The sequence below is a fragment of the Papaver somniferum genome, chromosome 1, assembly GCF_003573695.1.
Source record: "Papaver somniferum cultivar HN1 chromosome 1, ASM357369v1, whole genome shotgun sequence".
Taxonomy (NCBI): domain Eukaryota; kingdom Viridiplantae; phylum Streptophyta; class Magnoliopsida; order Ranunculales; family Papaveraceae; genus Papaver; species Papaver somniferum.
This window is the reverse complement of record NC_039358.1, coordinates 66,805,669-66,832,750: the sequence shown is the minus strand read 5'-3', so window position 1 is coordinate 66,832,750 and position 27,082 is coordinate 66,805,669.

The following is a 27,082-nucleotide window of genomic DNA, read 5'->3' as shown; positions in this document are numbered from 1 at the left end:
CTACAGCCGTGGCGCCGCCCTCCTCCATGGTCTGTACTAAAGGTGGCAGGGGTTCAACTTCTGTTGCTGGTGTTTCCAAATTGGAGTGAGCGCCCCTCTGCGGTGCCCGAGCCGCCGGTATGGTTTGATTCTGGTTATTTGTTAGCGGCATTCCAAAGGTTAGCAGATGCGCGGGTTGGAATGTTCTGGATTCATCCACCCTTTCCCTTGGTTGGTTAAGTTGACTCATGGCGAAGGTATTGCTAGCCTCCGCAGCCTTCGGGACTACCGCGGCTTCCCCGTATTTTATCGTTGCTGCTCTGAGAGCCGCCATTGCAACAGAATTAGCGTTCATGGGTGAAGTGATTTCAGTGGTATCCTGCCTTCGATTGGTCATTTTAGTTTTATCTCCTTTCTGCTTGCTTCGGGTGATGATCGGGGTTGTCCGGGGTGTTTCTTTTGACAAAGCTTTGGATTTTCCTGCTTCCTGCGTCTTCTCCATCACGTGCCTTTTGTTGACGAAATCTAGCGTAAACTCGCCTTCTTTACTCACAACACGTTCTCTCTGTATAAATTTATTCAAACAGAAACGGGAATATCCGCGTGAAGCGGGTTAGTTGTCGAAATACAATTTTTCAAAAGCGGGTTTATTAAAGGCGATCTTTAGTATATAAAAAAAACTATGAAAATTGTAAATCCGACGGATTAGGACAATAACCCATGCTTGGAACACTAACTCTTATCGAAGGCAAAAGGTTTTTTGAATATAATACTGTTGACGAATGATCTATACAGTCAGAGCTGATAAAATCGGAGCAATCGTATGCCAAATTAGAATGAAATCACAGGACAAGATAAATCTTTTACCGGGACGAAGTCCCTGTTTCTAGCGCCAAATTGTGGACACACGAACTACGCGGGGTCCGAATGCCCGCAATCAATTGTTAAAGTCTAAAGAGATTACGATGATGATACCCTGATGTGGGTTCATTGGCTCAAAACCCACGGGTTTATCATGGCCTCCTCCAACTTCCCCGTGCGTAGCGATTATGCATGGGGTACAAATATAAAAGGAAAGCAACATATATAAGCAAATGCATGCGGAACTAAATGAATGTAAAGTGCTGAAATGTAAATAAGACCAAGGTTTACGTGGTTCAGCACTAAGGCCTACATCCACGGGGTTTGTTGTTCTACTATATTTATTCACGGTTACACGAATAGTTGAATGACTTGGGGTTTACATATTTCTCTCCACTATGGGATTCCTTACCTTTGCTATTCTCTCTCTCTCTCTCCTCATGTTTTTTCGATCCCCTTCCCCCTTTGTGGAGATTGGGTATTTATAAGGTAGGAACGTGGGACCCATCTCTGAAGACCGTTGGAACCTTATCTTCTAGTGTCTTGTGTCCATCACGCAGAGGTCTGCGTTTCCCCTCGATCCCGCGGAGGCATCTTCGCTCGTTCCATAGGTCGGTCGACACGTGCACTGCTCAGAGTGTTTAATGCGGGTGGTTGAGGGGTCTGCTCGTGTCAGACAAGTGTCTTCTGCCCCTGTCAGTCCGTGTCAGCTGACTTTCTCTCCACCGTGATCTTAGCTCCTCTTCTGGGGATGAGATAAAGCAACTCCTAGGGGTTTATTTGGTGCTTCGCGACGCATCGTGTTTTGATGTCTTGGCTTGCATGCTTTCCACGTACCTTTCTGTATACACGTGTCCGATAGTGAGATATATGTGTACACAATTTGCACTACTTTGATACTCTAACTCAGTGGAATCTTGTTAGTTTTCATATCATTATGCTTTGATTTCGTTTTCTTTTAAGTTCTTCAGGTGTTTTGAAATGCACTCAACCAAAGAATAAGAAAAGAGTTTATTACTACATAAAATGAACAACGAAGTGGAGAACCAAAATATGATTTTCTCTCACCATCTTGTAGAGAACCAAAATATGAAGCCAAAAAAGAAAGAAAAAAGGTTTGAGTGTCGTAAGTGCAACAAATTAATTAAGATATTTACTACTACTTAACTAGTAATATAGCGGTGGTAAGAGACGTTCATACAAAAAGCTGTGTAATTGAGATATTATTCCGATTTGCAAAAATTAGAATAAATTGAAATACAAATGGGAATTGGTTGATTATTGAACTAAAGTTAAAATACCATAGGTTAGAAATGATTAAGGAAATCCATCATCATTGCTAAAGGTGAACTAATTATTATACTTGTTTAACTTTCTTTATAATCATTCATCACCAATCGTATGATAACAAGTAGGAATACATATCCCAAAAACTCCTTGGATCACTAGATAACAGGAACATTTACTCACCGGATTCTATCCATCTGAGTCACCATGAAGTACGCACGCTAGGTATAAATCAGTCGAATAATTCAGGGTTTGTGCATTTGGGTTGATACCATCGTTAAAATCAGTATGCTTGGATCACTTACTGGTGTTGTCTTCACAGATGATTTCTCCAAAGAATCCATTTGTGAGGTCTCACGTTTTCCAAGTGTATCGGAGGTGTTCAAAAATTACAGATCGCTCCAGTCTCTAATATCGTTAGAAAGATCAATATGTAATTCAATTGTACACTTGAACAATCATAAACCATGGATATAATGCAAACAAATGATAAAAGGATTAAAACTCCAAACAAATTTGTATAACTAGTAAAGCTTTAAGCTTTGAACGTTGAATTCATCAATCAACAAAAGTTTAACGACTAATATTACAAATAAAAAAAATGGTTTCTCGTTAAAGGGGTAAACCCTAGTGAAAAAGCGGGGGTCTAACAACCACACCCAATATTTCGCTTAGCAATTTGTATGGAGTAATTCCAATATACTTTCAAGAGAATCAACTAGACAGTCAGACTTAATCTTAATAAAAGTATATCCAAGAGTTATATCTCAATTCAATTTGCAATCTGGCATCTGAACTATCTTCCAGGTTGACATGTTCTTATTGTTCTCTCAAAGTTCATGAACTTTCAAAGTGTTTCAAGTACAAACACAAAGTAAGATACGTCAACAAACTTCAAAGAAGAGCGAATCGATTAGCAAACAAGCTCAAACTTGTTCAAATTTGCAACTCGAGATGTATAAAACCACCATTCAGCCCTTTGAATATCAGCCGTTCAAAATTAACAGTTGAAATTAAGATCGGTAGATGGTGAGGTTTGCTATGTCGAATTGTGCTCATTTTTTTATAGGAATGTAGAGTCTTATAAGAGGAACATATCATCAATATAGACTTAAATTCATTGTCGTTTGGGTTTAACGGAAAAAATGGCGCAAATCATGTCTGACTTTGTCCATCTAAGATTGTCCATGGATCCTCCCTCTATAAAGAAATTGGTAAGAAGCAAAAAAGTCTTCAACTTTTGGATATTAACCAACTCAAACTTAGATTTGAAAAAAGTTGTGGAGCAAAATTTTATTCACATTGTCATTGAGAGTGATGCTAAGGATCTCATTGACCAATTTTTTACTGGGAGGTTTGATAGTGATCCGAGAACGGATATTCAGCTTTTCTCTTCTTATTTAATTGCTTGTTTATTTACTTTCCAATCTAGGTTATGTAATTTTGTTGCTCATGAGCTATTGCGATGAACAAGTCTATTATGTACTGGTTTGTACCTCTAACGTGGCTTCTACCGATTGTTGAGGGGGACTATTAGCCTTTTTAAAGGCCTTTGCTTAGAACGAAAAAAAGACGCCTCAATTTGAAATGTTTGGCTTACCCGCCGAACTTGGGGGTGGTGGTTCAATTTTTACGAAAACAACAGCGTCTTATGAAGATCCATTAAGGAAAACAAGAAAAACTTAAACAATTAGGCTAGTTTTTATGTAGATTCACAACTTTTCCTATTTCCCATTCACGTTGGCCAAAAAATTGGTCTAATAGTTGTGTAGGTTCCGCATTTTTTCGTGTTAAACGCGTAAGGCATATTGATCGCTGTCGTAGGCGTCAAAAATAATTACACTTTCTTATTACTCAAAATATATAATGAAGCAAGGGCAAGAAATGATCGTTCCCACAGAGAGGTCTAGGTTGTCGTTTGTTTCGATTTCTTATATAAACAAAGGTAACAAGGGGGTTTTCTGATTTTTAAAAACTAAGTTATACTAAAAACAAATAAAGTAAAGCAAACACGCAAATCAAGATATAAAGATATTGGTTAAGGATATCGTTTTCATTCACTAACATGTTCTTGTCTTAATAACTAGAATTGATATTTAATCTCTCATTATCAAAGGCCCTAGGATATCTTGATCGCAAGAATATCCCGCAAATCTCCTCTTGTCATCAACAAACACATTAAAAGATGCGAATATGAATTCTATCTAAGAGAACAACCTAACGTGTAAAAGTACTAATCAAGTTTAATTCCCTAGATGCATTAAGTTCTATGAAATCAGGCCAATCAAAGCAATCGAACGTGTAAAAGCACTAATCCGATTTAACAAAGGTTATGATTCACTTGTGACTATTAGGATATATCACTACAAGCAATATCCACAATTATGCTACTTGCAATCAGAAATTTATCACTTTTGCGTATAATAAACTCTAATCTAGCGATAAAGATGAAAGCAAACTCAATCGATTCACGACTCGACTAAACAAGCATTCAAATCATGTAACAATATTAATGGTGAATCATAAACGATAATACTGAGACAAAACTAATATATCAAACAAGGATTCATGTTATGTGAAATCAACTTTATCCATAACCAAAAATAATAATCTAGCTCATGTTCATGGAGTTCATAACAAGAAGAAAAAGGAAAGTTTTCATCTTTTTAAACCCTAGAACAAAAAGTAGAAGTAAAGATAAAGATATATCCAAAAAGAGATCAGGGTGTTTTCTTTTATATCCTCTTCATCACGCCTACTAGTCGTGAGAAAATAGTTACTGAAGTACCAAGTGGGCCACCATGAAACTGAATCGGCCCAGCCCATTCGTCTTTAATGGCTTGTCAGTCGGCTGGAACTGACAGCATATGTCTCTTTTAACTGACAGCAAACATCGTAGCCATCTCTGTACTCGTCCAATTCTTTATCTCCATCTGAATCTCAGACCAGCTTCTCCAGTTCAGCTACACTGCAGCATACTCTCAAGCTCTCACTGCAATCCCTGCAAATTCATAACCCAAGTGATCCTTCTCAACTGCACTGTGACCGCGCTTCTCCGCTTACCAACAACAACCAATTGCTTGCACCATGGCTTGACTTTCAGACTTCAACAGCTCCATAATCCCACCTGCAATCTTAACTAGCTGACTGCACATCTCATAGCATCCTGCAATCTGAGCTCAATCCATTCTACAACACCATTTACTGCCTCATCGCAGCATCACCTGCAGTTCCAGTTTCTCCATTTCTTCAGTTGTGCCTCAAATTCTCCCCTGTAGCATCAATATTACTTCCTCCATCTCCTGCAACTCAAGAACAACTATATTCTGCCTTCCCTTTTCACAATTAATCTCATTCATCCATCAGTTCTCCTACCCATTTAATCAACACACCATACCTGAGATTATTACCAATTCATACGCCACTTCCCTGACTAGCCACCAGTTAGCTTCATTGCTTGCTTCTATCTCCGGCCAACCAGCAACATGGCTAACTGACTTCACAAGACCAAGGCTTAGCAACCATAACAAGTTCAACTCATTCACCCGACTGTTGCTTTCACATCCCAGCTTCATTGCATTGCACCGCAGCCTACATATTGCCTCGACATTCTATATCTCAAACAATATCACCAGTTTTTGGAATTATGCTATATCAACCCAATCTCTACTCAACCACTCCATTTGATAGTTCATGCCACAATCCAAAATCCTCATACACTACCTGCAACTGTACAAACCTCATTCTGCTCCTATACTACCATCAGCTAACCACCATGAGCTACAACCACCAACAATGGCTCAATACCACCTGTAATTCTAAGTACCAGCACCATATGAGACTGCAACCATTCTTGCAGTTCAACCCCTGCATATCTCGACAGCAGCAACTCATACCCTGTGTTTTTCTTGCTCAAATGCAACTACCAGCACCAATTCCCATCAAAACTCAGTCACACACAAACCAAAACCAAATCTAGGAGCAACCCAATCTTCTTAATTCCTGCAATTTCCGGTTTTAATCTTCTGTGAAATTATACACAGCACCCATCTCTCCATCCAGACCATCACAAACTGTGAATCAGTAGCACCACCATCTTCTTCTTCTGATGTTGTAATTAATCCAACAAGAACCCCGCCTGAATTCCCATCGAGCTCAAACCCATTCACCAGATGAGTCATACCCATCTCTATTCATCAACACAACTGTTGATTGCTTCATTACAGAGCTTTAATTTCTCAGCAGCAGCAAAACCAACGGAAACCCTACTCTGAATCACCACAACTTAATCATTTCTTCCATTTCTGTTAGCATCTCTTGTTCACAGCTCAACCTTGCTCAATTCACCACCATTACCATCTCACAATCTCTGATCCACCCGTCTCTCTCTTTTCTCTTAGATCTAGAGCAGCCTCAGGTATTATTCTGACACCAGCCCCTCTCTTTCTGGTGGAGGCATAGAAAAGAAATGATAAATGAACGAGAGAAATCTCTCTCGAATTTAGGGTGAGTAATGATTGAAAACCCCAAAGGCACCCAGTATTCTGGATATGGGCTGCCCTGTTAATACTTGACTTGTCAGTTTCACGGAACTGACACCGTATTCCCTTTTCTTGTTCAGCAGTCAGTTTTAGGAAACTGACAATTTAGTTTCCTTCATAACTCCTCTTGCACAACCTCTTCTGCTTCAAATATCGCCTGTGATTTGGCCTTTGTGCGCTTTTTGCTCCAAATGAATGATTTTTCCTTCTTTTTCTCCCAATGACTCCATTACACCTAATGAACTTAGATTCACACATAAGATACATAATTCACAAGAAAAATAGCAAAGAAAGCATAAACAACAAATAAATATCAAGGTGTTTACAACACCTATCACATATTCATGCGCTATGTGTCTAATAAATCTATTTGCCATACCATGCGGCATGGAAAACCATCCACGCCACTATGGGAAAAGAGTTGAAGTGAGTGATAGAGTTTCTAGCAAACGATATTGATACTAGCGCCAGCAATAAAAGCTTTATTGCAGGCGATTTTAATACCGCTCGATGGAAAGTCGAGTGCCAAGGGCTAGTTCTTTGTCTCCTATAAATATGTAATTTTCAAACTAAAAATTTCCAGCAAAAATTTTACTCAAAAATATTTTCTATTTCTATCTTTCTTAATCTCTAATATTTTTTTTTTCAAAATTTTCTCAAATGGCAGAATTTCAAACTCAACTTGACTCGGCAATCCAGCTTGATTTTTCCGGAATAATACTTGAAGGTGTTGCTAAGAAGATATGTGATTGTTATAAAGAAGATGGGAGATCCATGAACACTCTTGGATGGACAAGGTCAAACATGATTTGCGTTATAATTTGTGAACCATAGCGTTCGTTTGAACCAAACCTAGAGCCAAAACCCGCGGTTTGGAACTAACCCGACCCATATAGACCCGGATTTTTGTAACCCATTGACTAAATGTGTCGGGTTAGGGTTGAGGTTTTTAGAAGTAGGAATTACTGGTTAAATCCAGTTTTTCATGACTCGGTTAATGGCTAGTCCACCCGTGAAACTAATTTACTCGTTAGTCCAAAACATGTTTTTGGACTAGATTATTTACTCGTTGGTCCGAAAACTTTGTGGACATTATAAAGTGTGTTTTCTAAATGCCTAAAACACCCTTCCAGATCTAATTAGTATCAATACATAACATATGTAGTATCATATTAGTATTGATACTTAATAGTACCAATACTTAATAGTATCGATCATATGTTAATGTAGTAACATACTCCCTCCGTTTCTAAATAATAGGCTGGTTTGTGTGTACATTTGCACACAAACCAGCCTATTTTTTAGAAACGGAAGTAGTATGTATCTAGTACAAATATGTTACTATTAATATTGATACTACATACTACATATGTAATATCAATACATAACATGATACATATTGGTATGTAGTATCAATACATAACATATTGATACTGCATATGTAGTATCAATACATAACATATTGATATGTAGTAACATATGTTACTAGAAACATATGTAGTATGTAGTAACATATGTTACTAGTAATTGGAATTGTTGTAATAGTTCAGACAGGGACGGACTTTTTTAATATTGCTCCCTTATGGACGTGCCATTTCATATTGCCCAACTAAGGAAATGTATACCGTGTTGGGTTAAAAGAAATATCGTAATGACACGTAGATCCTTTTGTTGTACAAGGACAAGAGGATAACTATCGATGGTGCCATTACGAACCATTACAACTATAGGGGTTTACAACGATAAAGGGAGCAACAAAAGGATCATCGTTGACATCGATTCAGATCAGTTTAACCCATATCGCGCGTATCACCGAGATATTGGGGGTTCGTAATGGCATCAGTATCACCGTGATGTTCTGAAGGGGTCATCCGAATCACCATCATAGAATATGTCATCCTAATTATCCTCATCACAACATAAATCTCCATCAGCACCATTCTCGCTATCCAGTTCATCAAAATCCTGAGAGTCTTCATACAACCAACTTCCATAATTCCAAAGCTTTATAAAATCCCCTCCTACATCAAGCGGGACCAATCGTATGCACCCCTATAACCTCTATAAGAACAAAAAGTCTATTTTCATTGATCAAAAAGTCCTTGCGCAATATGAAAGGGATGTTTATTGTCATTGATCAAAAAGTCCGTTTGGAAGTAGAATACGAACAACACTAGTTATCTTGTAAACAGTTGGAGCAAGCATCAAGGTAAAACCTGTTAGGTCGAAATTTCTTGCGTTATCCGCTACTGCAAAGGGGATAACAACTGATATGGGTTAAACTTTTATTATAAGTTAAGGATTTTAATGTAAATCCGATACATATTATCGTATATAAGCGATAACAACTGATATGGGTTAACTTTTCATCGCTCATATTACCGATGAGAAGTTTGTTGATCGGTTATGGACGTTGGTCGCGTATTGATTTGTAATGAATTTCATATCATCTAACACTCTAACATTTATCGCTCATAACCTGTTGGGTTAGAATTCTGCAAAGGAGAACCTAGACCAGCGTTGATGCCTCCTTAATTGAGAGGTATAACCAGTGTAAATCCGGTACAAGAGCTTGTCATAATCTAAAGATGTTATTGTGTACGGGTCCTCGAAATATATGCATGATGAAGAAGCAGGGGGTTAGTGATACAAAAGATTTCGAACAACAAAGTACATGCCTCACCATCGGTGAAACAAAAGGTGTTCCATGTTATGGGGAATCTTGTTCAAATATGAATTTCCTTGAAAAAGCATGTTACTTTATGGGATTGAACATATACTATTTGGTTGAGAAGCCTACTACAAATTAAAGTTACCCGTTTCTGGTGTGATGATGCCAACACGTCACTGCTATGATATTGAACCAATACGCGATTAAACTTCAATCGGAGTGTAGCTATATGTTGACATGGCAAGAAATATGTTTCTCTATTACCAAGAGTGTTCTTGACATTTACAGGTTGAGTTTATACTATGTAGATATGGTCTGTGTTCCAATTGACAAATCTAAACAAAGAAAAAAACTAATTACAAATAAATTTTTTCGCTCATATATATACATAATCCAAAGATTAAATCCCAAGTGTTGATCAATTTCGATTTGAAAATGAATCGTAAGTATTATTCAAAAATTCCCCAAGCGGATAGCTTATCGTCATCTTTTACATCCTTACAGGTTAATCAGGATTGATTTTCTTTATTGCGTCTGAGAAGCTAGCCACGATTTTGTTGAGAGTGGAGAAAAACGTAATGGAGAGTGAGAGAGAAACGTAGAGAAAGATGATAAGGGAGATGACGGTTGTGGTACATGGAAAACTCGATGTGGTTTGTGGAAAAGAAATATAAGATGATGATGTACTGTTTGTTTTTGACTATTTTTAAAGCACTCATTAGCACACAGTTAAGAAATAAAACAAAAAATGTTATGCAGAAATCTCAACTGTCAACTTAGTGTAGTTGGTGAGTACGTTAATGTGCAGAGTTCGAACGACGCTAATTATATACTTTTTACCCGTAAAAGAAAGCGGTCCGGGTTAGGATTTTCAATATAAAACCCCCAATCTGTATCATTTTGTATAATATGGTAATCGACGAGACCCAACGAGATACCAGTTGGACAATTTCCAAATATAATTTGAGGAAAAAAGTTCAACCCCTTCATTGTGTACCCGCAAGTGAGTATATAATGGTAGAAATAGAATCAAAACACAGGTTTGCATTTAAGACTAAGAAAGGATCTCATTGTGCATAATTAGGTTGAATTCGAAAGAAGACATCCTCACATGATTTAGTTTGTTTTTACTTTAAAGTTATCATTTCACTTATTTTAGTTATATTAATGCAATTTGGTTTTAGTAAATTGGATTAAACAAACGTTGAAATTAAAACTAAAGAATACATTGTATTTAAAACTAAGGATTACATTGAATTTAACTATTACATCCATAATTTAAAACTAAAGCTAAACAAGTGTAGTGGCATTATTTTCATTTTCATTCTCATTTAAGTCATCTTCATCAGAATCAATGTTAAGTATTTTTGGGTCATTTTCGTGCCTTGTGTGCATGAACTTCATCAAATTCATCTTACCAGTATCATAGCTGTGTAATATTCATTCTTGTCATGTTCATCCCCATGATTCCTCTCATGTGCGCATTAAACTAATTATTTTCAATCGCATTACTACCTTTCCTCATTTCTGAAACTATTTTCTTATGCTCCACTATTTTAACAATATCGGTTTTTTCTTGTATTTAAATAAATTCTTGAAGGTTGTATCCTGAAATTGATAATTTTTCGGCATCTTGAGTTGTTTTTTTTTATTTCTTTTTGCTTTTTTTTGACACCCACTCCATCAAATTTATGTGTATTTCCATTAACATTAAGATTATAATTACCATGTAGGAATCCTCTAGTGCTGGAATGAGGGTTTCAGCTTGTTTCTGGCGAAGAATAAGGAGAGACCCATGTTGTTGAGAAACATTCACAGTCCGTAAAGTGATTCTTTTGGTACTTGATATCTATTCATCGGGGCTATATCGGTTCAACTTTCTGAGGATGTGAAAACAGGTTCCGTGATTGAAATTCATAAAGTTTTCTTTGCCAATCCTCTCTAGTTTTTCTTTATTGAGATTTAAATATTTATAAATTAGTTATTACTACAAACATAACATGTTTTTAAGATAAATTAAACCATCTGAAAGACGACTTAACAAACCGACTTCAGTATCACTGCTCACTTTTTGACGAGTCATTTGTATCATCAAAGCTACCCGTAGGTTCATGTCTTTTCTAATTGCATTAAAACGATTGAAAACCCATAAGCATCAAGTTTTTGAATATTCCCAGTTTGCTAACTAATAGGTTTAATGAATTTTCCCCCAAAGAGTGTTATGTTGCTAACCATAAGCATTAAGCTTAAATGTTACATAAGCTCTATAGCCTTATCTTCATCCATAACATACTTTGGACCGCGAGTTTTCTGTCAAATATTTTCCTTTGAATTATTTTGTGTTTGTGATGAAATGACCAATTTTTTTGGAAAGAGTTTAAGAGTGAAAGTGAAATTATAAAAAAAAAAATTGGGTGTTATAATGTGCCATTTTGGAGTTGAAAATGTTTGAATTTACAGGGAATCGTATTAGAGTTGTTGGATGGAAATAGCCGTTATCGGCTCAACATAAGACGGCCACTTGCTCAACATGAACTAAGACTCTGCCTTACCTAGATCAATGGTCTCAGTTACATTAAGTCGTTTCAAGTTGAGACATTCAACTCAACTTGAGAAGGGATGAGGTAACTCCCAAATTAGAGTGTTTGTGTATCCCATTTATTTGTATGCCTATCCCACTGTGTGGTAGAAACAGACAAATATGTTCATTTTTCCACCACATTATATTTGCTCTATAAGAGATCTGTTTGACCCTGGTTGGATTAGTAAACTTTTTAGGCTATCTGACCTGACTTGGTTTACACCATTATGTCAAATATCATTGATCATAATACATAGATATGCACAAACCTTAGTGGTGTGCCAACATTCGTGAAAAACTATTTTTCTTTCTGTAATTATCACATAAGATGCTCCAAGCCTCTAACAAATAAGCAACCTTTCTAACTAGAACAAACCTGGCAACCAAGGTAGTTAATATCGATTGTATCGGCCGATATTACCGGTTTTTATCATGCATCGGAAAAAATCCCTATGATACCTAAAATATCGGCGATACAAGGATTAAATGATAAAAACGCTTATATCGGCTGGTACGAGCTGATATATCTCGTTCACCGATACACTGATAATATCGGCGAGGTTAATTTGGCAGAATAAATTAGTTAAATATGAAAGTTCGTAAACAAAATCCTTCTTCGTAATCATCTTCTTCCTATAAGGTTCTTTACCCTTCATTTGATTCATCTAGTTAGGGTTATTAGTTTTGAATGTTTTTTTTCTACACAAATCAAAATTTAATATGCGGTGCAGAAACATTCCTAGTTTTCTTCGTTTCAGTTCTAGCAAAGCAAAATACAAGAACTAAAGGGTGGTGGTTAATGAAAATAACCAATAATTTGGCCATATGTTTTTTGTTGGGGGGATTGTTCATGATCAAAACATCACTTGGAGTAGAAATCACTACATATCCCACTGTATTATAGAAAAAAGAAAGAAAGGGAAGCTATGAAAAAGCGGGGGTCTAACAACCTTACCCAATATTTCGTTTAGGAAATCTGTATGGACAAACTCCAAGAGAATTAACTAGACAGTCAGACTCAATCAATGAAAATATATCCAAGAGTTGTATCTCAGTTTCTCGAATCAATCTGCAAATTAACATATAGAAATCTGTGTGCCGAATTAATATGAGAAATAACTTGGATAGTACCAAAGACCAATATCCAAGTGTCAATCAATTCATATCAACAACCAAAATTTGGATTATCTAATTGATTGAACTACACACAACCTGTGATATTTCAATTATATAAACAAATATAATGCGGAAAAAAAAAATAACACAGACACCATAAATTTTGTTAACGAGAAAACCGCAAATGCAGAAAAACCCCGAGACCTAGTCCAGATTTGAATTTCACATTGTATTAAGCCGCTGAAAACACTAGACTACTCCAAGTTAACTTCATACTGGAATATAGTTGAGCCCTAACCAATCTCACATTGATCAAGGTACAGTCGCGTTCCTTACGCCTCTGAATCCCAGCAGGACTCTGTGCACTTGATTCCCTTAGCTGATCTCACCCACAACTAAGAGTTGTTACGACCCAAAGTCGAAGAGTTGATAAACCAATCTGTCTCACACAGAAAGGTCTATTGAATAGATAAATTTGTTTCCCACATAAATACCTATGAGTTTTGTTCCGTCTTTTGATAAATCAAGGTGAACAAGAACCAATTGATACACATGACTTATATTCCCGAAGAATAGCCTAGTAATATCAATAACCTCATAATAATCTTAGTCGTAGGGTAGCGAAACAAGATATTGTGGAATCACAAACGATGAGACGAAGATGTTTGTGACTACTTTTTATCTTGCCTATCGGAGATTAAATCTCGAGCAAATCTTAGAGAATATAGTACTCAATACGATAGAATAAAGCAAGATCAGAACACGCAACTACAGAGAAAATAGTTGGGTCTGGCTTCACAATCCCAATGAAGTCTTCAACTCGTTAACCTACAGGGTTTTGGAAAAACCTAAGGTTAAAGGAGAATCGACTCTAGTCGCAACTACTATCACACAGGAGGTGTGGGGATTAGTTTTCTCAGTTGCTAGAGTTCTCCCTTATATAGTCTTCAAATCAGGGTTTGCAATCAATGTTACCTTGGTAACAAAGCATTCAATATTCACCATTAGATGAAAACCTGATTAGACTCAAGATAATATCTTTCAATCGTTAGATCAAACTTAGCTTGTTACACATAAATAAAGAGTGACTTCATTTAGATATGAGTAACCGTACCTAAACGTGTACACCTTGTTGGATCAACAATAGTTAACCGAAGTTAGCCATATGAACACTTTCAAATCAACCTTATTCATCTTAACCATAACTAATTCAAATGACTCAAATGAAACTAGTTGTATAGTTGTTCAATTGTTTATATTCTCATAGAAGTATACAAGACACAATTAAAGCAAAATCGATTTTGATTCACTCGAATCAATTCATGAACATTATAGCCACGATTTGCAAAAGATTGCATTCCTTAATATATAAATGTATTAGTTCATGAACAAACCGATTTTAGAACATAACCTACTCAAGTATGCAAACGGGTACGCATACCTAAGTGGCCAGACTTAGTTTGGGTTCGCCAGTATGAAACGGGTACGTATTCCTCCAAACTCAGTTGAATTTCCGGACATGAGCTTTACGCCAGTACGTATACGGGTATGCATACTAAGTTCTCGGACTTTCATTAAACCAACCACTACGAATACGGGTATGCATACTATGGTTCCCGGTCTTGGAATAACATGCAACAGTTAGCATACAAGTACGCATACTGTGCTATATCCAATCATGGTTAATTGTTCTAAACTCCCATTTCAATCATTGAAACATTCTTAGAAGACGATAATATTTGTCTCACACAAACTATTAGCTTCAAAGCAATTTTAAAGTGATTGAATGATAAATACGAAACATTCCGAGTATACATCAAATGACTGTCTCACACAAATCATGTAATATGTTACCAGGCGATTTTCACATGATCATCTTATGACTTTCGTCAAGAATATAAGATGAACTTGATTAAAGCGAAAGCTTACCAACACATATTTCGAGAAATATGTAAGCGATTTAAACTCAGCTCGAAATACCAAATGTGTATAATTGAAGTCTATATAGCTATATGACTTTTGTCTCAAATAGGAGATAGAATAGATAGACTTTCGAGTGATAGATGAGTTCAAGTTTTCACATACCTTTTGTTGATGAAGCTCAACAAGCTCCCCTTAGTAGTTCTTCGTCTTCAATCGATGAACGTCGTGAAGTCTATTGCTCAATTACATTTACTATCCTAATCCGAGACTTATCTATAAGTAGATTAGAAATCAAGACTTATAGTTTTGGCAACTAAACTTGACAACAAGCTTGAGATAGCAACATTTGCGAGTTCGACCGAGCAGTGCTCTAACAAGCTACAATATAAATATGTCTTCAAATTTGCGTCAATAAGTGACGCTTAAAAGTGAAAAACAATTTTGAAGAAAAAAAGCTCAGACCTTTAGCCGCAACTTAAGTAAATTAATTAACAAGATAAAAGTGATGGAAAAACAAATGTTTTATGGGAAGATTACGTGCTTTGTACTATTCAATATCCTTCGCCTTTATGTCCTGCCTATGCATGAAAATCTTGCTAACTGTAAATTATGTGGTATGTATCAAGGGATAGGGTAGAGTTTGAGTGCAAGAAGTAATTTGCAGCGATAAGATGATATGTGGGTTGAAATTAACTAAGACGATGGTGAAAATTAAAGAGGTGAATTATTGGGAATAGATAGTGGAGTGAGATTGAATTTGTAATGTAAAGCTTTTGATCATGAAAACTAATGCATCATATGACACCAATTTTTTCCGATTGAAATATTTATAAATATTTTAAATTCCAGTCTTAATAGTGTATCACCGATAAAAACCGATAAAATCTTTTGTATGGGTGTATCAGACCCGACCGATACGATACCGATATACGATATTAACTACTTTGCGGGAAACTAAGGATAGGGGTGAGCATTTGGCCCGTAATCCGCATATTTATCCGGGAACAACCGTATTTTTGCGGATAGATGCCCGGTCTGTTTGTTAATGAGTTGGATGCAGATGGATTTTTTGAAATCCAACGATTACGGATTAAGCCCGGATGCAACCTTGAAAATCCGTTGGATATCCATACCCGTTAATTAAGGACATTTATATAGTTTTAGAAAATACATAGATAGTTTAGGAATTCTTAGGACGTTTGCTTGGAGTGTTGTATAGAATATGTAGGTTTTATAAGAAGTCATCTATGTTTAGTTTTATTTCTTCGTTATAAATTTAAACTAAAACAAATTCATTGGAGTATCCGTACCTAATTAGCTCATCCGTGCATCCATTCGATGCAAATCCGTCGAATATTGAATTGGATGTGGATGCCAAATTTGAAATCCTTAATGGATTGGATTGGATTGGATGCGGATGAGGTGAAAACCGGCTTACATCGGCCCATGCTCACCCTAGGACTAGTACCGAAGCGTTCAAATAAAGCACCAAAAGCCCATGGGCCTCTTTTGAGAGCGCAATGGGGAATAGCACAAAAGTTCGAAGGGTAAAAGAGTAAAACACAGTACCTTATACACCCTAGAAAAGATTTAAGTTCGACTAGGGTTTATATTTTCATTAAGCCGTCTTTGCTATCTAGGTTTTCTCTGCATTTTATCGATCCAACTTTCAGAAGAGCTCAAGGAACTCCATCAGGTAAAATCCTCTACTCAGATCTATTCTTCACCTTCAATCTTCATTGTTCAGTGACTTCTAATCTGTAGATTATGAGATTTCAGTTTAGATTTCTGCATATTTTCATCATCAGCTATCTTTTTCGTTTCAAATCGTGCTTAGTTTGAACAATAATATTGTGTTTTAGGGTTTAATATTGTTCATACTGTCTGCTACAACAGACAGTATGAGTTGCGAACTATTTTTGTTCCGGTACATAAGCTCATGATTCAGAAAAATACTTATTGTATCATATAGATCTTATATTTTGTATTTTTTTGCATTTTCGTCAGTGATACTTGAGCCTCGGGTCATCTACCTTATAAGAGTTTTAATTTTTGTTTATTTTTGCTTTTATATTAGGGTTTTGGTTATATTTTTTTTTTTTTGTAATCTCTTATGTGTTGTTTCAATTGTAGTGACCATGTTGGATATCCAGGTAGGATACTTGACTTCCTTGATAAATCCTGCGTCTAGTAGCTTCCGAAGTTCTGTTTCTACCGCCTCATGATATTCTGGAGCCACTTTTCGTATTTTCTGCCTGAACAGGGGTGTGCCCTGTTTGATGCGTAGTTCATGTTGGATTACTTTTGGGTCGATCCCTGGCATATCTCCTAACTTCCAGGCGAACACATCCGCATATTCCTTAAGTAATTTGGTTAAGGAATGTTCTCTCCCTTCGCCCATGATGGTCCCGATTTTGACCCTCTTCGGGTCTTCTTCCGTTCCTATGTTGATTTCCTTAGTGGGTTCCACGGGTGTGAACATAGGCCTTGGGTTTCCGAGGACTGGGGCGCTCTTTAATTGCTATTTGGCGTGTTTCTGCTCTTTGTTGATTGTTGAGGTACTTGTTTCCGAGCCTCGGACATTACCCTCTTTCGTCAAGCCTTTTCCTGTGGTTTCCTTAAGGAATAGTTCTACGGCTTTCTCTTGCGTGGTTTCTTGATTTCTTACTCTTCGGATTTTTCGCTGTTCTTCTTGCTCGTTGTTGATATAATCCTGAGTGGCCTGGCATTCTCGTGTAGCGATTCGATCTCCCTTGATCTCCATAATTCCCTCAGGTGTTGGAAATCTAAGGTACTGGTGGTATGTTGCCGCAACTCCTTTGAGCTTGTGTACCCACTGTCGTCCAATAATGGCATTGTAGGGGGAAGGGGTATCCACCACACTGAATCGGGTATCCAGTTTCATGGGCCCTGCGTTAACCTGTAACACAATGTCTCCCAAGGGCTTCGTGGCCGCTCCATTGAATCCGTAGATGGTGTGATAAGAGGTCATCAACTGTTCATCGTGGAGCTTCATCCGCTTGAATGCGTCATAGAATAGGACATTCACAGAGCTTCCCCCGTCTATGAGGATCTTTTTGAGGTTACATCCCGTTATTGGTAATGTCAGGACCAAGGGATCGTTATGGTCTTCCATATCTTCTTCGATATCCTCGGCATCGAAGATGACAGGTAATTCCATCCATTTTTCGTGTTCGTCCACTGTTATCCCATCGACCTTATATAACTCGCAGCGATCTTCGAATTGCTTCCGTAACCTTTTTCCAATCTGTGCTGTGAGCGAGGGTCCTGTGGCTTCGGAACACGAGATGGTGTTGATTGTTCGGTTTTCTTCCGGAAGTTGGACTGGTTTGGTTCGTTTGGATCTGTCCTCGGTAACCTCCTTCCGTATGTAATGTTTGAGCTCTCCCGCATCAATTAATTTTTGGATCATTATTTTAAGGTTCTTGCATTTTTCGGTCTGGTGTCCGTTGAAACAGTGATACTCACAGTAATCTTTAGACTTCTCGGATCTTGGGGGCTGCTTTCCCTTAGACCATGGCCATTCTAAGTTTTCCCTCCCTTTGATCTCCCGCAGGATACGATCATAGCTAGCGTTGAGTTTCGTGTAAACTTGGTCTTCGAATTTTCGGTCGCCTGTTCTTCGTTCATCCCTCAGTTCCTTTCTATCTTCGTGAGGTCTCTCATCTGAGGAACCCCTTTTGGCCCCATTGGTTTGTTCTGCTGAATTGGTGCGGTGAGACCTCTGCGGATATGCCCTCGGGTTTTCCCGTTGAATTTCTTCAAGTCGAGCGTGCTTCTCGATAATTATTCGGAGATCGCCTTCTGTCTTGGGCACGCTCCCGTGAATTTCAACAAATAGGGGACTCATTCGGTCCAAGCCCCACTTATAGCAATTGATGCTTACCACTGGGTCCACGCTTCCTATGGCTTGGCAGATCCTATGCCATCTGTTTGTGTATTCCCTCGTGGTTTCCTTGTAGCCGATTGCTAGTGAAAAAAGCTTATCCATCCCAGTGTTTACAGTCTTGTTGTACATGTATGTTCTTAAGAATTTCTCTGCCAGTTGGTCGTATGAGTGTATGGAGTTTGGTGGCAGATTATCAAACCATGATAACGCCGATCCCTTCAAACTTGACGGGAAGTATCTACAGAGTACGGCGTCGTTCTGTCCCCATCTCGCTAGGACGCGGTTGTAGTACCGAACATGTGCAGCAGGGTCGCTGGACCCATCATAGCATTCGAACGTCGGGACAGGGCATTTCAGGGGAATAGGGGTGTTGGCCAAGCGATGCGTCAGGGGCGTGGAGTTAGCTTCTCTCATAACCTCTTCTAACCTTCCCCCTCCTTGTTTATTTTTCAATTGCCTGATCTCTGCCATCATCTCATCTCGCAGTTCCTCCATTGCGCGTTGGTGTTCTAAATTCTTCAGATCATTTCCTTTTGATTCTCCATCGTCATAATCCGGGTCGGATACGCTATGTCTCCTTGTCGCGTCTTCATTAGTCGCTAGGACGACTCTGCAGTCTTGGTTTGGCTCTGGTGCTTTGGAGCTTGCTTCATCAAGTTGTTGGTTGGTCTTTGTGCTTAGAGCAATCCGCTCCTTTAAATCTTGATTTTCTCTGGCCAAAAGTGCTACAGCTTCTGCGTAAACCTGTTGGTTCCTTCTCAGTTCCTCGAGCTCAGCCATTAGTTGGTGTGATTGGTTGGACCCCTGATTGGGAGTCCCCGCACGTGCCGCTATAGCCGTGGCGCCGCCCTCCTCCATGGTCTGTACTAAAGGTGGCAGGGGTTCAACTTCTGTTGCTGGTGTTTCCAAATTGGAGTGAGCGCCCCTCTGCGGTGCCCGAGCCGCCGGTATGGTTTGATTCTGGTTATTTGTTAGCGGCATTCCAAAGGTTAGCAGATGCGCGGGTTGGAATGTTCTGGATTCATCCACCCTTTCCCTTGGTTGGTTAAGTTGACTCATGGCGAAGGTATTGCTAGCCTCCGCAGCCTTCGGGACTACCGCGGCTTCCCCGTATTTTATCGTTGCTGCTCTGAGAGCCGCCATTGCAACAGAATTAGCGTTCATGGGTGAAGTGATTTCAGTGGTATCCTACCTTCGATTGGTCATTTTAGTTTTATCTCCTTTCTGCTTGCTTCGGGTGATGATCGGGGTTGTCCGGGGTGTTTCTTTTGACAAAGCTTTGGATTTTCCTGCTTCCTGCGTCTTCTCCATCACGTGCCTTTTTGTTGACGAAATCTAGCGTAAACTCGCCTTCTTTACTCACAACACGTTCTCTCTGTATAAATTTATTCAAACAGAAACGGGAATATCCGCGTGAAGCGGGTTAGTTGTCGAAATACAATTTTTCAAAAGCGGGTTTATTAAAGGCGATCTTTAGTATATAAAAAAAACTATGAAAATTGTAAATCCCACGGATTAGGACAATAACCCATGCTTGGAACACTAACTCTTATCGAAGGCAAAAGGTGGGTTTTTGAATATAATACTGTTGACGAATGATCTATACAGTCAGAGCTGATAAAATCGGAGCAATCGTATGCCAAATTAGAATGAAATCACAGGACAAGATAAATCTTTTACCGGGACGAAGTCCCTGTTTCTAGCGCCAAATTGTGGACACACGAACTACGCGGGGTCCGAATGCCCGCAATCAATTGTTAAAGTCTAAAGAGATTACGATGATGATACCCTGATGTGGGTTCATTGGCTCAAAACCCACGGGTTTATCATGGCCTCCTCCAACTTCCCCGTGCGTAGCGATTATGCATGGGGTACAAATATAAAAGGAAAGCAACATATATAAGCAAATGCATGCGGAACTAAATGAATGTAAAGTGCTGAAATGTAAATAAGACCAAGGTTTACGTGGTTCAGCACTAAGGCCTACATCCACGGGGTTTGTTGTTCTACTATATTATTCACGGTTACACGAATAGTTGAATGACTTGGGGTTTACATATTTCTCTCCACTATGGGATTCCTTACCTTTGCTATTCTCTCTCTCTCTCTCCTCATGTTTTTTCGATCCCCTTCCCCCTTTGTGGAGATTGGGTATTTATAAGGTAGGAACGTGGGACCCATCTCTGAAGACCGTTTGAACCTTATCTTCTAGTGTCTTGTGTCCATCACGCAGAGGTCTGCGTTTCCCCTTCGATCCCGCGGAGGCATCTTCGCTCGTTCCATAGGTCGGTCGACACGTGCACTGCTCAGAGTGTTTAATGCGGGTGGTTGAGGGGTCTGCTCGTGTCAGACAAGTGTCTTCTGCCCCTGTCAGTCCGTGTCAGCTGACTTTCTCTCCACCGTTGATCTTAGCTCCTCTTCTGGGGATGAGATAAAGCAACTCCTAGGGGTTTATTTGGTGCTTCGCGACGCATCGTGTTTTGATGTCTTGGCTTGCATGCTTTCCACGTACCTTTCTGTATACACGTGTCCGATAGTGAGATATATGTGTACACAATTTGCACTACTTTGATACTCTAACTCAGTGGAATCTTGTTAGTTTTCATATCATTATGCTTTGATTTCGTTTTCTTTTAAGTTCTTCAGGTGTTTTGAAATGCACTCAACCAAAGAATAAGAAAAGAGTTTATTACTACATAAAATGAACAACGAAGTGGAGAACCAAAATATGATTTTCTCTCACCATCTTGTAGAGAACCAAAATATGAAGCCAAAAAAAGAAAGAAAAAAGGTTTGATGAGTGTCGTAAGTGCAACAAATTAATTAAGATATTTACTACTACTTAACTAGTAATATAGCGGTGGTAAGAGACGTTCATACAAAAAGCTGTGTAATTGAGATATTATTCCGATTTGCAAAAATTAGAATAAATTGAAATACAAATGGGAATTGGTTGATTATTGAACTAAAGTTAAAATACCATAGGTTAGAAATGATTAAGGAAATCCATCATCATTGCTAAAGGTGAACTAATTATTATACTTGTTTAACTTTCTTTATAATCATTCATCACCAATCGTATGATAACAAGTAGGAATACATATCCCAAAAACTCCTTGGATCACTAGATAACAGGAACATTTACTCACCGGATTCTATCCATCTGAGTCACCATGAAGTACGCACGCTAGGTATAAATCAGTCGAATAATTCAGGGTTTGTGCATTTGGGTTGATACCATCGTTAAAATCAGTATGCTTGGATCACTTACTGGTGTTGTCTTCACAGATGATTTCTCCAAAGAATCCATTTGTGAGGTCTCACGTTTTCCAAGTGTATCGGAGGTGTTCAAAAATTACAGATCGCTCCAGTCTCTAATATCGTTAGAAAGATCAATATGTAATTCAATTGTACACTTGAACAATCATAAACCATGGATATAATGCAAACAAATGATAAAAGGATTAAAACTCCAAACAAATTTGTATAACTAGTAAAGCTTTAAGCTTTGAACGTTGAATTCATCAATCAACAAAAGTTTAACGACTAATATTACAAATAAAAAAATGGTTTCTCGTTAAAGGGGTAAACCCTAGTGAAAAAGCGGGGGTCTAACAACCACACCCAATATTTCGCTTAGCAATTTGTATGGAGTAATTCCAATATACTTTCAAGAGAATCAACTAGACAGTCAGACTTAATCTTAATAAAAAGTATATCCAAGAGTTATATCTCAATTCAATTTGCAATCTGGCATCTGAACTATCTTCCAGGTTGACATGTTCTTATTGTTCTCTCAAAGTTCATGAACTTTCAAAGTGTTTCAAGTACAAACACAAAGTAAGATACGTCAACAAACTTCAAAGAAGAGCGAATCGATTAGCAAACAAGCTCAAACTTGTTCAAATTTGCAACTCGAGATGTATAAAACCACCATTCAGCCCTTTGAATATCAGCCGTTCAAAATTAACAGTTGAAATTAAGATCGGTAGATGGTGAGGTTTGCTATGTCGAATTGTGCTCATTTTTTTATAGGAATGTAGAGTCTTATAAGAGGAACATATCATCAATATATTAGACTTAAATTCATTGTCGTTTGGGTTTAACGGAAAAAATGGCGCAAATCATGTCTGACTTTGTCCATCTAAGATTGTCCATGGATCCTCCCTCTATAAAGAAATTGGTAAGAAGCAAAAAAGTCTTCAACTTTTGGATATTAACCAACTCAAACTTAGATTTGAAAAAAGTTGTGGAGCAAAATTTTATTCACATTGTCATTGAGAGTGATGCTAAGGATCTCATTGACCAATTTTTTACTGGGAGGTTTGATAGTGATCCGAGAACGGATATTCAGCTTTTCTCTTCTTATTTAATTGCTTGTTTATTTACTTTCCAATCTAGGTTATGTAATTTTGTTGCTCATGAGCTATTGCGATGAACAAGTCTATTATGTACTGGTTTGTACCTCTAACGTGGCTTCTACCGATTGTTGAGGGGGACTATTAGCCTTTTTAAAGGCCTTTGCTTAGAACGAAAAAAAGACGCCTCAATTTGAAATGTTTGGCTTACCCGCCGAACTTGGGGGTGGTGGTTCAATTTTTACGAAAACAACAGCGTCTTATGAAGATCCATTAAGGAAAACAAGAAAAACTTAAACAATTAGGCTAGTTTTTATGTAGATTCACAACTTTTCCTATTTCCCATTCACGTTGGCCAAAAAATTGGTCTAATAGTTGTGTAGGTTCCGCATTTTTTCGTGTTAAACGCGTAAGGCATATTGATCGCTGTCGTAGGCGTCAAAAATAATTACACTTTCTTATTACTCAAAATATATAATGAAGCAAGGGCAAGAAATGATCGTTCCCACAGAGAGGTCTAGGTTGTCGTTTGTTTCGATTTCTTATATAAACAAAGGTAACAAGGGGGTTTTCTGATTTTTAAAAACTAAGTTATACTAAAAACAAATAAAGTAAAGCAAACACGCAAATCAAGATATAAAGATATTGGTTAAGGATATCGTTTTCATTCACTAACATGTTCTTGTCTTAATAACTAGAATTGATATTTAATCTCTCATTATCAAAGGCCCTAGGATATCTTGATCGCAAGAATATCCCGCAAATCTCCTCTTGTCATCAACAAACACATTAAAAGATGCGAATATGAATTCTATCTAAGAGAACAACCTAACGTGTAAAAGTACTAATCAAGTTTAATTCCCTAGATGCATTAAGTTCTATGAAATCAGGCCAATCAAAGCAATCGAACGTGTAAAAGCACTAATCCGATTTAACAAAGGTTATGATTCACTTGTGACTATTAGGATATATCACTACAAGCAATATCCACAATTATGCTACTTGCAATCAGAAATTTATCACTTTTGCGTATAATAAACTCTAATCTAGCGATAAAGATGAAAGCAAACTCAATCGATTCACGACTCGACTAAACAAGCATTCAAATCATGTAACAATATTAATGGTGAATCATAAACGATAATACTGAGACAAAACTAATATATCAAACAAGGATTCATGTTATGTGAAATCAACTTTATCCATAACCAAAAATAATAATCTAGCTCATGTTCATGGAGTTCATAACAAGAAGAAAAAGGAAAGTTTTCATCTTTTTAAACCCTAGAACAAAAAGTAGAAGTAAAGATAAAGATATATCCAAAAAGAGATCAGGGTGTTTTCTTTTATATCCTCTTCATCACGCCTACTAGTCGTGAGAAAATAGTTACTGAAGTACCAAGTGGGCCACCATGAAACTGAATCGGCCCAGCCCATTCGTCTTTAATGGCTTGTCAGTCGGCTGGAACTGACAGCATATGTCTCTTTTAACTGACAGCAAACATCGTAGCCATCTCTGTACTCGTCCAATTCTTTATCTCCATCTGAATCTCAGACCAGCTTCTCCAGTTCAGCTACACTGCAGCATACTCTCAAGCTCTCACTGCAATCCCTGCAAATTCATAACCCAAGTGATCCTTCTCAACTGCACTGTGACCGCGCTTCTCCGCTTACCAACAACAACCAATTGCTTGCACCATGGCTTGACTTTCAGACTTCAACAGCTCCATAATCCCACCTGCAATCTTAACTAGCTGACTGCACATCTCATAGCATCCTGCAATCTGAGCTCAATCCATTCTACAACACCATTTACTGCCTCATCGCAGCATCACCTGCAGTTCCAGTTTCTCCATTTCTTCAGTTGTGCCTCAAATTCTCCCCTGTAGCATCAATATTACTTCCTCCATCTCCTGCAACTCAAGAACAAATATTCTGCCTTCCCTTTCACAATTAATCTCATTCATCCATCAGTTCTCCTACCCATTTAATCAACACACCATACCTGAGATTATTACCAATTCATACGCCACTTCCCTGACTAGCCACCAGTTAGCTTCATTGCTTGCTTCTATCTCCGGCCAACCAGCAACATGGCTAACTGACTTCACAAGACCAAGGCTTAGCAACCATAACAAGTTCAACTCATTCACCCGACTGTTGCTTTCACATCCCAGCTTCATTGCATTGCACCGCAGCCTACATATTGCCTCGACATTCTATATCTCAAACAATATCACCAGTTTTTGGAATTATGCTATATCAACCCAATCTCTACTCAACCACTCCATTTGATAGTTCATGCCACAATCCAAAATCCTCATACACTACCTGCAACTGTACAAACCTCATTCTGCTCCTATACTACCATCAGCTAACCACCATGAGCTACAACCACCAACAATGGCTCAATACCACCTGTAATTCTAAGTACCAGCACCATATGAGACTGCAACCATTCTTGCAGTTCAACCCCTGCATATCTCGACAGCAGCAACTCATACCCTGTGTTTTTCTTGCTCAAATGCAACTACCAGCACCAATTCCCATCAAAACTCAGTCACACACAAACCAAAACCAAATCTAGGAGCAACCCAATCTTCTTAATTCCTGCAATTTCCGGTTTTAATCTTCTGTGAAATTATACACAGCACCCATCTCTCCATCCAGACCATCACAAACTGTGAATCAGTAGCACCACCATCTTCTTCTTCTGATGTTGTAATTAATCCAACAAGAACCCCGCCTGAATTCCCATCGAGCTCAAACCCATTCACCAGATGAGTCATACCCATCTCTATTCATCAACACAACTGTTGATTGCTTCATTACAGAGCTTTAATTTCTCAGCAGCAGCAAAACCAACGGAAACCCTACTCTGAATCACCACAACTTAATCATTTCTTCCATTTCTGTTAGCATCTCTTGTTCACAGCTCAACCTTGCTCAATTCACCACCATTACCATCTCACAATCTCTGATCCACCCTTAGTCTCTCTCTTTTCTCTTAGATCTAGAGCAGCCTCAGGTATTATTCTGACACCAGCCCCTCTCTTTCTGGTGGAGGCATAGAAAAGAAATGATAAATGAACGAGAGAAATCTCTCTCGAATTTAGGGTGAGTAATGATTGAAAACCCCAAAGGCACCCAGTATTCTGGATATGGGCTGCCCTGTTAATACTTGACTTGTCAGTTTCACGGAACTGACACCGTATTCCCTTTTCTTGTTCAGCAGTCAGTTTTAGGAAACTGACAATTTAGTTTCCTTCATAACTCCTCTTGCACAACCTCTTCTGCTTCAAATATCGCCTGTGATTTGGCCTTTGTGCGCTTTTTGCTCCAAATGAATGATTTTTCCTTCTTTTTCTCCCAATGACTCCATTACACCTAATGAACTTAGATTCACACATAAGATACATAATTCACAAGAAAAATAGCAAAGAAAGCATAAACAACAAATAAATATCAAGGTGTTTACAACACCTATCACATATTCATGCGCTATGTGTCTAATAAATCTATTTGCCATACCATGCGGCATGGAAAACCATCCACGCCACTATGGGAAAAGAGTTGAAGTGAGTGATAGAGTTTCTAGCAAACGATATTGATACTAGCGCCAGCAATAAAAGCTTTATTGCAGGCGATTTTCTTAATACCGCTCGATGGAAAGTCGAGTGCCAAGGGCTAGTTCTTTGTCTCCTATAAATATGTAATTTTCAAACTAAAAATTTCCAGCAAAAATTTTACTCAAAAATATTTTCTATTTCTATCTTTCTTAATCTCTAATATTTTTTTTTTCAAAATTTTCTCAAATGGCAGAATTTCAAACTCAACTTGACTCGGCAATCCAGC